We start from the raw sequence: 14,606 nt of genomic DNA on the forward strand, positions 1-14,606 counted from the left end.
ACCACCACAGCCTATTTTACTGGCTTTGAGACTATCAAAGGAAGAATAAGAAACCCTGCTAACAGCATCATATAGTATTAGTTTAATTAAACATAAATGCAAGGAGAAAAACATAGCTGAAACCACACAGAGTAAGCTGGTGGGATATGATATTTGTTGTGATTATTCCCGTTCCCCTTTTAGTCATTGATGTGTCTGGATTGATATTCCAGGTACATGTACTTGTCAGAGAAATTCCTGACCTTATCTAACAAAGTTTTAACCTCCTCCCTGATAACACAGAGCCATTTTCTAGGGTCAGACAATTTGTGAACAAAGAAGAGATGATCAATCAGCAATTAGGACAGGATTATACGTTCTGGTAATTCTATAGAGTGGGTAACATAGCCTAGGGGAAAATGAAAAAAACCCCAACAAACTCTGTGGTACAAAGAAGATAATTAGATTATTATCCATTACATTAATATTTTTGCATCCCCTTAATACTATCAAATTAATTTAGCCAGGTTTGGAAGAGCTCTGCTGGGTGAGGCAGGCTCCAAAACCCAGAGACTGCGGTGTATTACTTTTAGTGCCCAGCACTTCTCCTCCTTAATGAACCCCCATGCTGATACACACTTCTCCGCTAATCTTCCAGGAACAATTTTTGGGTTCATCATGTAGAAAGCCTACAAAAGGCTTGTCTCCTGGCATTACCTGGGAAAGCACCTTGTCATACTCCAGAATAATAAGAAAACTAACCCGACCTCAAGAGTTTTCAGGCAAATGTCATACATAGTACACTGCAAAGCATTTGTTCTGTCACTTTAAAATTCTGGCAAATATTCTCCCATGGACCAGCAATGGTCTAATTGTTAGGTAACTAAAACTGGCAACCTGTTGCACTCACTTGTTACCCTGTGCTTTTGTCCTCTTTGTAAAAGTGGGAAAACAATGCTTCCTTCTAACCCTTTGTTGTTTGCTTGGGCTGCACGCACTTGATGCCATGTAATTTGTCCTGCTGTGTGCTTGTACAGCACATAGATCGAAGGGCTGGGTCTCTGCTGGACCCTGCAATGAGTGATGGTGAGCTCTTCCTTTGGAAACAAGCCGGGGTGTGGGGGTATGTCACCTCCGCCGCACCCAAAGGATGCTCTGCACCCTGTATCAGCAGGATAACACCACCGCATCCCCACAAACCCCTGTCAGTTTGTGAGTGACACCCGTGTTTATGCTCCTGTCCCTTGTGCCAGAGCTGTGAGGCTGAGCCCCAACCCATTGGGGATGGATGCGGCTTTGGCAAAGCATGAAAAGGGATGAGGAACAATGGCAGGGACTGGTCTGGTTTTAAAGGTGAGTTTGCATTGATTGCTCCTCAGAGGGGAGTCCCAATTTATAATTATCATTTGAGAGCAGCCAGTATGGTCATAAATCCCTTGAATCTGAGAAACTGTGAGCTCCTGCCCTTATTGGGGTTTCCCCACAGGATTCAGAGTACATTCTTGCTTGTGGTGCTGAGGGGGGTGCGTCATTTCACCTATCTAACCTCAGCTTCTCCCCCCCCTCAGATATTTTGTCTTATAGGGAGGTAAGTTTTCCCAGGACAGGATTTATTTCTGTCTCTGTTTGTATAGCACCTACTGCTATAGAGCTATGATCACCACCGGGTTTATTACAGTATCGCAGCACCACCATAGAAGTAGTAATAGCACCATGAATTAAAAGACCATCTGTCCAAGTGTAATTCATTCTGCTGCCCACTCGGTTCCACAGTCTGTCAAAATCATCCAGGTTGAAAAAGGAAACCAAAAACCTCTACTATTAAAAGTGCTCAAATTAACTGGATCTTTTTGACAGAATTGGGTTGAGGAACGGCTACAGCTGCAACATGGAAGATCTGGAGGGGCAGAAACTTCTGCTGAAGCAGCAGTGATGGACATCAAGGAGGATGGGGAGCAAAGGCAAGCTCCTCACTGGTTAAACTGGTGTCATAACACACAGTCCCAGTACTGGGGCTAGGGAGGCTCCCAGCACCCCTGGGAGATGGGAAAAGAACACTGCTTTGGTTAAGAACTGAGGTGGTAAAGATTCTTTTCTCTTTCCCCAACTTCTCCATCTTCATGTTGTTTCATAGCAGAGAAAAAGCATGTTTGGTCTTCTACAGCTCTAGATTTCAAACTGTACAAGCATTCTTCTTACCTTGAGGTTTCAATTTAAAAAAAAAAATTCTCCCCCTTCCAAATATTAAAGGGATAATAATGTTAAAAGGGGAACAAAGCAACAAAACAGACAGTTTCATCAACAGGGAGCCCAGATCAGGCAGGTCTTTGAGCCAGCTCATAATTTCTATTTTTGAGGACAAATATTCTGGACTTTCAATACTTTCTATCATAAAGGATTTTCTCTTCATGCTTTTTTCCTTGCTAGGGACATACAGCATTCTTTCAGCCTTCATTTCCAATTTTATTAAAAAAAATAATTAATTTTACCCCTTTCTCTTCAACAATGTCAATCCGGTTTTGCAGTGCACAGGTCACTTCTGCTACCTTGCTCTCATAATATACACAGCAGTAGGATTTCCAGAAGTGCCTAAGCCCCGCTGACAATTCCCAGTAGTCATGTTTGATCTGTGTCGGGTGGACTGCAAACTCATTTGTAATCAAAAAACCAGAGACAACTGGAATGGTAACTTACTCATTCTGAGCTATTTGAAACAACCCTCCAGTGGTTTTGAATAAACTGGAAACAGAAGAATCTGAGACATCCAAAGCTGCTTTTCAGCTCCTGTGAGCCACATGACAAGATTACCCTGAAAAAGGACGTTTTCATAGGACCAATTCTGGTTTAGTACAGGCTGTGGTGCTCAGTGAGGGCGACTGCTGCTCCACATTGCAACTCCTGCAGCCGCTGCAGCAGTGGGAAAGGTCCCCCCGCCCCACTCATCATTCCTTCCTCCATCCCGCCAGAGGTTGCTACTTCCACAGGGGTAGAAGGTTGACTCAGAATAATTGCACACAAGTGTGTTGAAAGGCTTAGCTAGAAACAAACAAACCCCCACATTGCATTTAAAGGACAGACTCAGTCTAAAGGCACCTGGATATTTGAGGAATTTTATTTTTTTCAAGATTATCGAAACGCACACACACAAGAGAGTATTATACCCAATATCTATGTCTTCATGACGGAGTTGAAGAAAGCTTTCGGGTGGCATCTAGCAAGGCAATACACAACCACTGAAGGCAGAAGAACATTGCATTTTCCTCAGGCTGAAGCATCAGAGGTCTCGGCCCTTCCTCTGCCCCCCATTCGCTTGGTTCCTTACTCTCATCGTAACACAAGGGCTGCGCTCTAAATTGGATCAGCAAATGATCCGAGTTAAAAAAAATATGACCTGAAGGTTTGTTGTGCTTTGAGTTTCTTAATCCGGATAATTACATCTGTCCTGCTTACAGCACAGCCCCCAAAACAAGTGCGATCTGCACCATGGAGACTGCAAGCTGCAGCAGAAGGGTAGGCAGGGAAGGAGCCAACGGGAAAAGCTTAAAGCAGCTTTGCTAATGGAGAGAAGTGTTTCTGCAGCTTCACCCTGAATTTTGAAGCTACATTAAAACCCTCTGATCAGTGCAATTCTTAATTATTTGCACTTCAGTGCATTATGCATATAAACTCATCAGCACTTGAGACACTTCTGTCATCTGCTCACTTGTAAATTTGAGATTTTTGGAACTGAAGTGGTCTCTCACACTGAACCTGGTGACTTGTTAACAACGGGAAGATTTAGCCTCCTCCTAAGGAAAGCAGTTGCTACTGTGGTCTTGAACATTTCTGCAAGTTAGCTGTTAGTTGCAAGCTACCTTAAAGTTGCTCAATTTAGGTACCCTTTTCCCCATGGGGAGCTTTTCTTTATTAAAAAAAAAGCATCAATGAAAAATAATATTTCTTAGCAGTCCATGTTATTTCATCCAAAAAATTAGCTCCAGCTTAAGACTTCAGGAAAAAGCAAAAGACTCCCATGACCCTGAAGCCCAGTTTTCTTCCATACGTATGGATTTCAGCTGCCATATAGACTACTTTCCCACTGAATACTATTCCACAATAACAATAGTTTATTAAACTATTTCTTGTAGTCCTGCTCTCTACCATGGTATCTCAGGTTACAGATGGCCTTGCCCATTTTCCACTTAAAATCAGCCCAAATTTGTCACTGAAATGAGCCTCTGGCCCCTCCTGCAAAGTCCCACATGGCAGTGGAGGGATGGAGCCTGCTGAAGAAGCAACTCCATCTCACAGGATAAAGTGTGGTTATGAACCACGTGAGAGCGGGCTCTTTTAGGGTTCCTGCTAACAGCAGTGCCTGAAATCTTGCAAGACTTCTGCCTACCCTGTAATTTTTTTTTGGAAAGCTTTTTTTGAATGTGCGTACCGAGGGGGAGATGGGCAAACCTCGATTTCAATCTGTGATTGTGAAGATCACTTTTTATCCCAATTCAGGCAATCACTGCCAAATAAAAGCTTTCCTATTAGCATACAGGAAGAGTCCCGTTCAGGAAACATCACTTAAATATAGCTAGGTAGAAAAGAAAAATCTGTCTTAATGGTGATCTACCAGTATTGATCTGTTATATGACACATAGGGTAAGCTGCTTTGTATAGGGACAGTTATCTGCAATTACAAATAAAAAATAAAAAAGGCAAGACGCATCCTGTACTGCGTTTGCCTCTCTCATTTAACTTGTAATTGCTTTTATTGACAATTTCTTCTTGCTTTCCTGGAGTAGAGAGGTTATTAAGCAAATCTGTCTTTTTTGTACAAAATGATAATTTAACTGATTAAAACTGTTTCATTGTCAATACATTTTCATATGAGATGCTAATCCCGCACACCGCATGGGGATTTTTTTTTTTTTCACCTGAAGACATTTTAGACTGCGTAGTGACAAATAGGAAAAAAGCCAATAGTGCCCTTTCTCAGATTTTGCAGCCATCTCTTTAGAAAAGTTACAGCTGTTGTCATTAAAAATGCAATACATCTTCCTTCAATAACTGCTGTCGTCATATTAATTTTTCTGAGCAGGTATTATCAGTTTTACAGTATCGCTTGCAGATTACACAAACACTTAGTGGCACATACAGATGGTTTAAGCTCTGCCTCAAACCCTGTATTTAGGGTTTTCCGCCAGCTGCCTGGGAGCCCTCAGAGGCACCTCTCCAACAAGGTAACACTCCATGCAGGGACTTGGGCCTTCCGATTTCAACTTACCCAACAGTCTTACACCAAAAAGGTTATAACAGAGGGAGAAAAGAGGGGGAAAAGACACACGGAAGCATGATGGTTTGCCTAAGGTCATGCAACAGCAGAGGAGCAAGCAGTCCCAGCAAGCTCCACACCGCACAACTGCCCTAATGGTGGGCAGCCAGGAAGAAAACATGGTTTATAGCACTCCCTCTATCTTTCTTCTTAATTTTAGCATCCCTCAACAGCTGCTAACAACTTCTCACCCCACTAAATGAGGTGGTTCCCCAAGATCTGATGTGTCAATCAAGGTTTGCAATGTTAATTGCCAGCATGATTAAATAGGGCAACGTTAATTCCCAAAGCCCTGTTCAGTCCCTAGCAGCGGGGTTCCTGCCTGCTTGGGTTTTGGTCACGCTGAGGTGAGTACTCGTATCGCCATGGTTGCACCACTGCTGAAGTTTCAGCCTGACACTCCCAGCAAGCAACCAAGCCTGGCCAACCCAGGGCTGCCTGGTCTTTGATGAGCCACAGCATTCAGAAGCAGTACCAGGAGAGCTTTACAAATCCCCCCAGAACAAACAAACAGCCACGTTAATGTTTTCTTCTGTGTACCACAGGTTGCTATAGTGGTCTCCAAAAAGAGACGGAGCTGTATCCACTAGTCCTATTTGGAAGTTTCAGTAGTTTGAGGATATCTTTCCAAATGCTGGGAAGTCTTTCAGGAGTTTACATTTCATTATCTTAGAAATGGTTTCTCCCCTGAAGCTGCAGGAGACTCAGCTGGATGCTGGTTATGACAGATGCAAAACTCAGTTTCCTTCACGTTTTCTGATTCACACAAGACAGCAAGAGAGCATCAAGTCTCCGATGGTCTTTTTAACACAGGCTGAGAAAAGAGAGAGCGTTCAAGCAATCCTGTTGTCATCTTGCAATAGCAAGTCCTACATATTCTGAAGATACCTAAAGAGAAGCTGCTTCACACACAATTTTAACCCGCAATTGCCTTTTCTCATTTTGCACTGTACTCACAACTAATATTTAAGCTAAGACTGAAAGAGCTTGGGGTAAGAGAGAGAAAACCCTACCTGTATGATGATAACTTCAGGCTCCCAGAGCAGCAGCCACCACAGAGCCACCCTTCTCACTGTGAGTTTCCCAGAACACCCTTTGCTTCTTATGTCCCGTTACATTTGACCATCAGCACCTGTACAGACATTTTGTAAACATCTGCTCAGAAACCTCTTTCTTCTGCAGCTGTGAAGTGCTCCTCAGCTCTTTTACCTTTTTTCCCCAAATTTTTACTTCTGTATTTCTTAAATAATAGTATGTTATTACTCAATTTTCCTTTTTTCTTCTCTATTTATAGTCTAATAAAAAAATAAATTACTTTTCTGTTTTTTTCACAAAGTATTTAATGAAGGGAGGGGGTGAGCTCCTGTTCAGTTACTCCAGGAGTTCTAGCAAAGCTCTCAAACAGGAGGAAGGCTTATTAGGTATGCTAAATGAGTTTCATTTCAAATTGAAAACATTTTATGTCTTGTTGTTTTAATTCAAGTCATTAGTTTACTATGAAGTACCTGAATCTAATTTAGCTACATTTTCCTAAACTTCTGGATTATTTTTAAGCACTCTTTCAAACTTCTTTTTCTTTATCTAAGTGTATCTCATGTCCCATTTGTAATGGTCTGCTGTATTCATTAGATACTGGGAACCATCTGTTAAAAATTTGCCCAGAACAAATCCAGTTTGAGAACGATAAGGAGGCATAACTGTGACTTTCTCTGAGCTAACAGCTAAAATTTTTGTGAAAGGGTTTGGATCAGATGCACTTGAGATTTTCACCTTATTTTGAGAAGACAGAAACGTCGGTTAATTAAAATAAGAAGATATTTCTTTAGTCTCCAAAGAATATTTATAAATCACATATGAAATTGGACGTAATTTATCACTGATGCTCTATGAAATTCAGCTGTATATCCATCTGGCCATGGTGCTTTAGTAGGTAATATTGCTTGCAGGGCACTTTTTATTGCTTCTCTCTCATGGGGGTTATCTAAGTATTGCCTCGATAATGCCGGCAGCTCTATTTCATCCACAAAATAATAAATGGATCACTTCTGTTTCTGCAGTATGTAATTCAGGATGAGAGGGAAAAAAACCTCACCTTTATTCATTTGCTTCCTTTAACTTTTTGCATATAACCTCTTACAAACTGAAATCCACTGATTTTGTTACCCTTTACAGGAGCACATGGATGTGGAGGGATGCTGGTGAGACGTGGCCTCTGGGACATTCACCTGCATTTTGTACAGAGCCAAAATAAAAGAACAGCAGAGTGGGGACAACTTAAAAAAGGAGCCAGACAAATTTTGGGTCTAATACAACCCTGAGCTGTGTTTCTTAAGCTCAGATTTGAATGAAAATATTGATTTTAGATATATTGATTTTAGCACATTCAAATGCATTCAAGAATAGAGGTCACATTCAGTGTTATCGATGAACACAAGTATATGACCCAGAAATATTTAGACCTGTATTTAAAAAAAAACAGACGTCTAATCAGATAAGTTTGAAGTCCAGTTAGGGGCTGTACAGAGGTGATAGTTTAGATGAACACCAGTTTTCAAATTAAGCACTGCTTTGACGTCAAACAAGTCTGAAACCAATTAAGCATTACGCAGAAGGGTACGGGCAGTCGCAGTACTGCGGCGGGCATGCAGCTTCGCTACAAGTAGCACAATTTCACCCAATACCGTCTCCCTCCCTTTTCCTCCCATTCTACCCAGGACATGTACTGTAGAAAATGTAGTGAAGGGAGAATTGCATAGTAATAGAACGTCTTGATAAGGGATATCAATAGAAAAACACTGTTGAGGTACGTGCTCAGATTTATTGAAGTGAGGTGTATGTCACATCCACAGTGACAGACTCTTTCGGGTCTGTCCCTGTGATACCACCGGGCTCCAGGCGCCATATGGATCCGGGCTCGGTGATTCAGAGAGATGTGGTCATGGTATTCGCCTGTACCTCCCAGTTTCCATAAAAAACTTGCTTTGAAAAGCAGCTCAGGTAAAGATTTTTCCCCTGTCTGCTGTTCATGGGAAGGAATTGTTCCCAGAGGTCCTGAATGCTGTTTACTGTTTTTCCTGCTTTTCGATTAGATATATCGGACAACTTCAGTTGCTAGGGTTTTATCCCAGTATGAGCAGATACCACGATTATTCATTGGGGGTATAAACCACTTTTTTCAGAACCAGCCTCTGACCCACTGTTGTCAATGAGACAACAGTAAACCTCAGAAAAATTCAAACCCTCAGTTTCAAGGGAAGATATTTGATTTTTAATTTCTAGCAACTTTCAAGTATTACTATAATAATCACTCACTTGCTTCCCTACCACCCCCCAAAAGAGGAAAACAAATCCCAGCCAAATCTGTTTTTTCAAGTATTAATGCAGTGCAACTGTATTGAAGTCCCAAAACAATCATAGGAGAAAATATCAGCAGAGCTGAGGTCAGATTTGCTCCTTTCCAGGCTATTCACTTCCAGCTCAGTGCTGTAGTATCAGGTAAAAATAGATGTGCAATTCCTGTGTTCAACTTAAAATAAATACAGGGATATGATGGAATCTTAAAATCTAGAGGCCAGATGCCACGTTGCATAGCAGTGACGCTGATTTACACCAGCTTAGCAGACGAGTGAAGAAGAGCTCAGGAATGAGCTTGCTGGGGAGTGGGGAAGCGGTGGGACTGCTGGTGGGAGTTGCTCTGTTCATACTGCTATGTTGCTTGCTGATAAAGTGACATCAGTTTAACAAAAGTCACAGAAGAGCAAATCAGAGAATTAGAGGTATTCATTTAGGACTCAGTCTTTCCTTTGGATGCACATGAGCACAGATATGCAGTAACTAATTTTGCAAGGGACGTTACACACTGAAGAAGCCTCAAATAATTTCTTAATGCAGCTCTTCGATCGCTGCAAACAAATTCTGAGTACATTCCTTTGAATTCCGGAGACAAGTTTGGTTTTGGCTATATTCAAGTCCTTTAGTCATGCAATATTCATAAACATTTTTGTGAATAATTTTTTGTACATCTTTGAGGTGTGGGTGTTCTTCCTTCATATGTCTCTATTCCCATGTAAATAAGTGTATTTCCTCCGGTTTAGTTATTTTTCTATAGTGTCTGTCATCGGACAACAAAAGCAACCCATATAACTCAGATGACCAGTTCCACACTGTAAATAGTGAATATTCAATAACTGACATGAATGGGCTGCAAACAGCCATATGCAGAGAGAGGTCTAGCCCCAATTCTTCATTGAACAGCTGTTAATAATAAATACATCTGCAGCAATCCTGATCAGATCACAGCAATTCAGGAGCAGAAAAAGAGCTCAGTTACCTAAATAATTTATTTGCAAAGATTCAGTCCATGAGTTCCAATTGCAAGCATTTATGATTTAGATAAGAGAAGAAAAAAAAAAAGATTTAGGCTTTGAACGGATCCTGCACGTGGGTTCAAGTACCATTTTGACAAAAGATTTCTGTGAATCAGAAAACAGTATCCACTACCATAATGTTACCATAGCTTTAATGATTTCCATTTTTCCTTTGAAGATTGAACTGCTGATTTTTCATCTAAATCTCAGTTTTGGATTAAAAAAAAGAAAAGCTGTTTTCCTATCCCCCATATATAGAAAAGAAAAATTGCAACGTAAAGCAGGAGAAATCTAATCTAGAAAACCAGAAAGCAAATCAAAAGAATCAAGAATGTATTATTTTTTAAAAATGAGATTTATTAGCCAATCTCAAGATGTTATTATGCTGGATGGAGAGAAGTAGGATTATTATGTTTTGCAGTACTGTACAGGAAAGCTTGAAATCTACAGCTATGCAGAAATGGAAAAGCACACGGAGGAATAGTCACTTGAAATAATTCAGTGAAATAGGGAAGAACCTGATGGCACAGGAGTTTCATGTTATCAGTTCTGGGAATTGATTGGTTTTCCTGCAGAATACGAAAAAGACCGGGGAAAGGCTTGAATTGTATGTTCTCTTTCTGTTTATTACGATTTACAGATGTCCCTCCACATCTCATGTGCTGTGTGGTTGGCTGGGTGAGGGTGAAAGCAGACACCGAAGTGTCCATTGATTCCTGGGTCAGACTGTGCTCCTCAGGCGGCACATGGCACTTGTTGAAGTAAAGCTGCTGCAACAGATCATGCAAGAGGAGTGCCAGCTAACAAGGCTGTAAAGAAATCCTTCAACAAAGATATTTGGGGGGGAAATAGGTTCTCCTACAAACAGTAGGCATAAAGATGCGCTGTCCGATGTTGTTTGGGCTCCTGGCGATCCTATTGAATTTATTAGTGCAGTCTTGGTATGATGTGACCATCAAAACACACGCGCTGCTGTAAATGCAAGTTTCTATTCAATTCTACTCTAGCTGCATGTTCTAAAAAGAAAATGAAACATGCAGCTGGGTAGATGCTCGTGTAGTTTCTCCAAGCTTTAGGAAATCTGAAACAACATCTCCTGAGCACTGCTTTTTCAGACAACGCTGTGTTAACTTAGGAGTATGACTAATGCCAGTACTAATGACCCTGTTGATCACTTAACGTGCTCCTTGGGTTATTTTACTTCTTTTCAATACAATTTCAGTGTCCTGAATTATTGCTTTTGCATGTGACAGAATCGCCTACTGTAAGCAGACTTACCTGCCTACAATGTTGATGAAAATAAAATTGTCTACCTCAGATAGACATGCCAGAGCCCAGTTCTCCAAGAAACAGGTCAGATCAATGCTATATAAATGTGTGTGATTTCCTAGAGGTGAGAGTCTGGGCAATTGGAAAGAATGGTCCATCAAATCAAACTGCATTGCGAAGAACCTTCAGGTCAAGGAGTAGCCAAAAAGCTGCTGAATTGATTTATAGGAGAAGCACACAATGTTGTGCATGAATCAAAGTCATCAGAGCAGATCTCTGCCTGAACCAAACATGGAAATGTGGATTTACTACAACACAACCTCTGCAGAGATCAGTTTTCTTTTGACTTTATTACGGTTTTGGCAGCAAGTCTCCACTTTAGACGCAGAAAACACTGAACACCGCAGCTTGGTTTCCTTCCCATTGCTCAGTCCAGGAGACCCGTTTTCCTTAAGGTAGAGCAGAAGACATATGTCCTGGGACTGTCGAGAAGCCCATTCAGAAATAGCAGCTATTGCAACCTGGAGTAAGAGAAGAAGAAAAATAATTGTGCTTTGGGCTCTTTGCCAGGGCAGAGGTACTGGTGAGGATGTCCTTGCTGTCTTGGAGAAGGATGATAATGGGTAGAAAGGGTCTACCTCTAATTCCAGTTTTCTCAGTGGACCAAATCACTCAGCCCTTGAAGCAAGGTAGAAAATCCCAATGAAACTCCAAGCAGGCATTAGGGAACCAGTTTCTTCCACGGCTTGACACGAGCGGCCCTTTTCTTCATTAACAGTGAACAAGGCAAATGTGTGCACCATAGTTGGAAGCAGTGTGATTTGCATGCCTCTTACGGACATATTTCATTTCGTATCAATGATTTTTCATGCGAAATGGGAGTATTAAATTGCAAATGGAAGATTTAATTAAAATGTTCCTTTTTCTAGGATCAATGATCTAGGCAAAGTAGTTTTACTTTCCATTGATATATTTGTTTTTTCCCTCATTTAAAGCAAACTGTGAGTTACACTTTCTAGCATATTGCTTCCAAAAATGCCCCAAAAGCAAATTGCACCTTTTGGCAGCCTTTGATTCATCTTAAGTGTTACATAAAATAACTTAACAGACATATTAGAATACAGCACAAACTAACGTAATTAGGCAGAGTTTTGTGTCTTAAGTTTTGAAAAGGTGGAAGAAACTTTTTAAGCATTTCACTCATTTAGTAAAACTCAAGTGCTACAGAACAAATTGTGAGTAGTTTGATCTATGTAGAATTTGACTCCAAATTCTCAAATCTCAGCAGAGCTTACTTTATAAAGTAACTTCTAATTTATATTCTGTGTTAATATCAAGAAATTAAATCATAAATCTGGAAGCAATTCTACATAATAAGGTAGAAACAATGGAATAAAGTCTGTCAAATAGTTTTAATCAAAATCCATGAGACTTGTGCTACCTGAGCACTATTCTCTCTGCACAGAAAACTTACAGCATTCTAGCATTTTATTTGTTTAAATTTTAATAATACTGTATCACATGAGAGGGTTGGGGTTTTTTAAATCTCAGAATTAGTACAAAATCTTCAAATTCATTTTGTAGTGGTTATAAATCTTAACTAAGAATGTTTTAATTTCTGTGGGATTGTGCAAGTCCAGAGCTGGACTACGACCACTCTGGCACTTAATTCCCATGAATAAGATCCTAGCTTTATGAAAGTTCATAGTGAAACTCTGTCAATTTATATATACAAAGATTCCGTCTACAAATTCTGCCAAGATACTTATTACATTTTTCAATATTTGGGGTATTTCATTACAAAAAATAAGTATTACATACTTAATGCATGAGAGTATTTCTCATTCTGAGAGTAAAGAAAAGGGCTAGAAATAATGTTTATCATACATAACTGTTTCAGTCAGTGTTCTTGCGGTGATTACTCTTTGTATTTGCCTTTGAGAAGTGTGGAGGTAGGACTTGGGTATCTGCTCAAAATAGGAGAAAGCGTCACTTTTCTCATCTGGATTGTGAATACATGAAGCATGAGGAGCGTTTGGGCTTCACTGCATTTGAATTGGGCTCCATTCATTTGAAACTTGTGACTCAGTTTTACACTGTGCCACGTTATGTGAATTTGCACTTCAGGTTACAACTTGGGGCCCATCATTCTTCATGTGATTTGCAAACCTGTGCTCTTGTTCTGATTTATGCACCTCACAAATCATAATTTTCAAAAGCTAGGAGGCATTCTGAGATGCTGAAGTTATTCGAAAGGCATTACAAAGATCCACAATCAAAATGTTTCCATTAACTACAGAGCTGATGCACTTTGCTTCATTCTCTTCTTTAAAACTCTGATGCATAAAAAAGAAAATAAAGGTGAATAGCACAACAATCTACCATTGCAAGTCTCCACATTGTTACTTTAATGATGCACAATCTGTTAGCTATCTGAAGACTGTAAACAGACTAATATTTCGAGAAGTATGGGATAAATCACCCATTTAGAAGCAGTGAAGAGAAAATGATGAAGCTCCAAGTGAGTTGTGAAGCAGTGAATAAGGATGTATTACACCACAGGAAACCATCAATATTTGTTTATTATGTCAGTGTGAGAAATAAATCTGTTAGCTAATTTGTATTCTCTTCAGTTAATTCTACTGTTTCAGCCTGACTTTGTGTGTTTTGGTTTGAGTGCTACACAGCTGCTTAATGGTTCTATCAAGTATTCTGAAGTCATGGTCTCCTGGAGATAGGGAGACACTGCAATGCATCATATCAATCCAGAGATTATGAAATAGCATGTCTTTAGGTGTCACTCCAACACTTTCTACCTCTTTGTCTTCCTACGGATGGTATTTATCTGATATAGACAAGATTCGCGACTCATTATGGGCCAACCTCTTTACAAACCAATCCCAAAATTCAGTTATGCTGCAGTTAACAAAATGGCTTAATACATGTCTAAACTGCCCTTGTTTGGCCTCCCTCCTTTCATTGAGCTGTTGCTTAGACTCAGAAATGGCCACTGATTAAAGCTACATGAACTTGATCTACAGACATGCAAAATTCCCACAAATCATTTGTCTGATGGAGATGCAGTTACTGAGCACCAGTAAAACTGAACTTTGTGGTGTGAGCACCCTGGCACTGAGACAACGGTTTGTTGTTGCTCTTTGGTCCTTTTATTTTTTCTTCTCTATCATTTTTTTTCTTGGTGAGATTCCCATTTCCATTTCTGAGCTACTAAGCTCATCGGCATAAAGGCTTTTGGCTAACATTCTGTTGGCTGCTAGAAGTCAAAATCTGGATGGCTGTGCGCTTGTAATAAAAGAAGGGAAAGAGAAAAGATCGCATTTTGCTCTTTAGAAGATATACAGCTCTTGCTGTTGAATGAGCTGAAAAGGAAAAGTTGTTATAAATTTTCATGCACCTAACTTGGAACTCAGTTTGATTTGCTGTCTGGAAGTTGTCTTGGAGAACAGAGTTAATTCTTCTGCTGGTTATTTAGGCTGGCTGACCATTTTATGAAAACTGGATCAGGAATCAGTAAGCTCATTTAGTTTTCTGCTTCTCTCAAATTCTTCTGCCAACAAATATTATCTGAATTGTTTGTTCATGAAAGATTTTATAAAGGTCTTTTTAAAAAACTCATTTCAAAATTCTGCTGTAAAGGGCTGCAAAGGTTATGAGGGTTTGCT

This window comes from Aptenodytes patagonicus, chromosome 8 (assembly GCF_965638725.1).
Source record: "Aptenodytes patagonicus chromosome 8, bAptPat1.pri.cur, whole genome shotgun sequence".
Taxonomy (NCBI): Eukaryota; Metazoa; Chordata; class Aves; order Sphenisciformes; family Spheniscidae; genus Aptenodytes; species Aptenodytes patagonicus.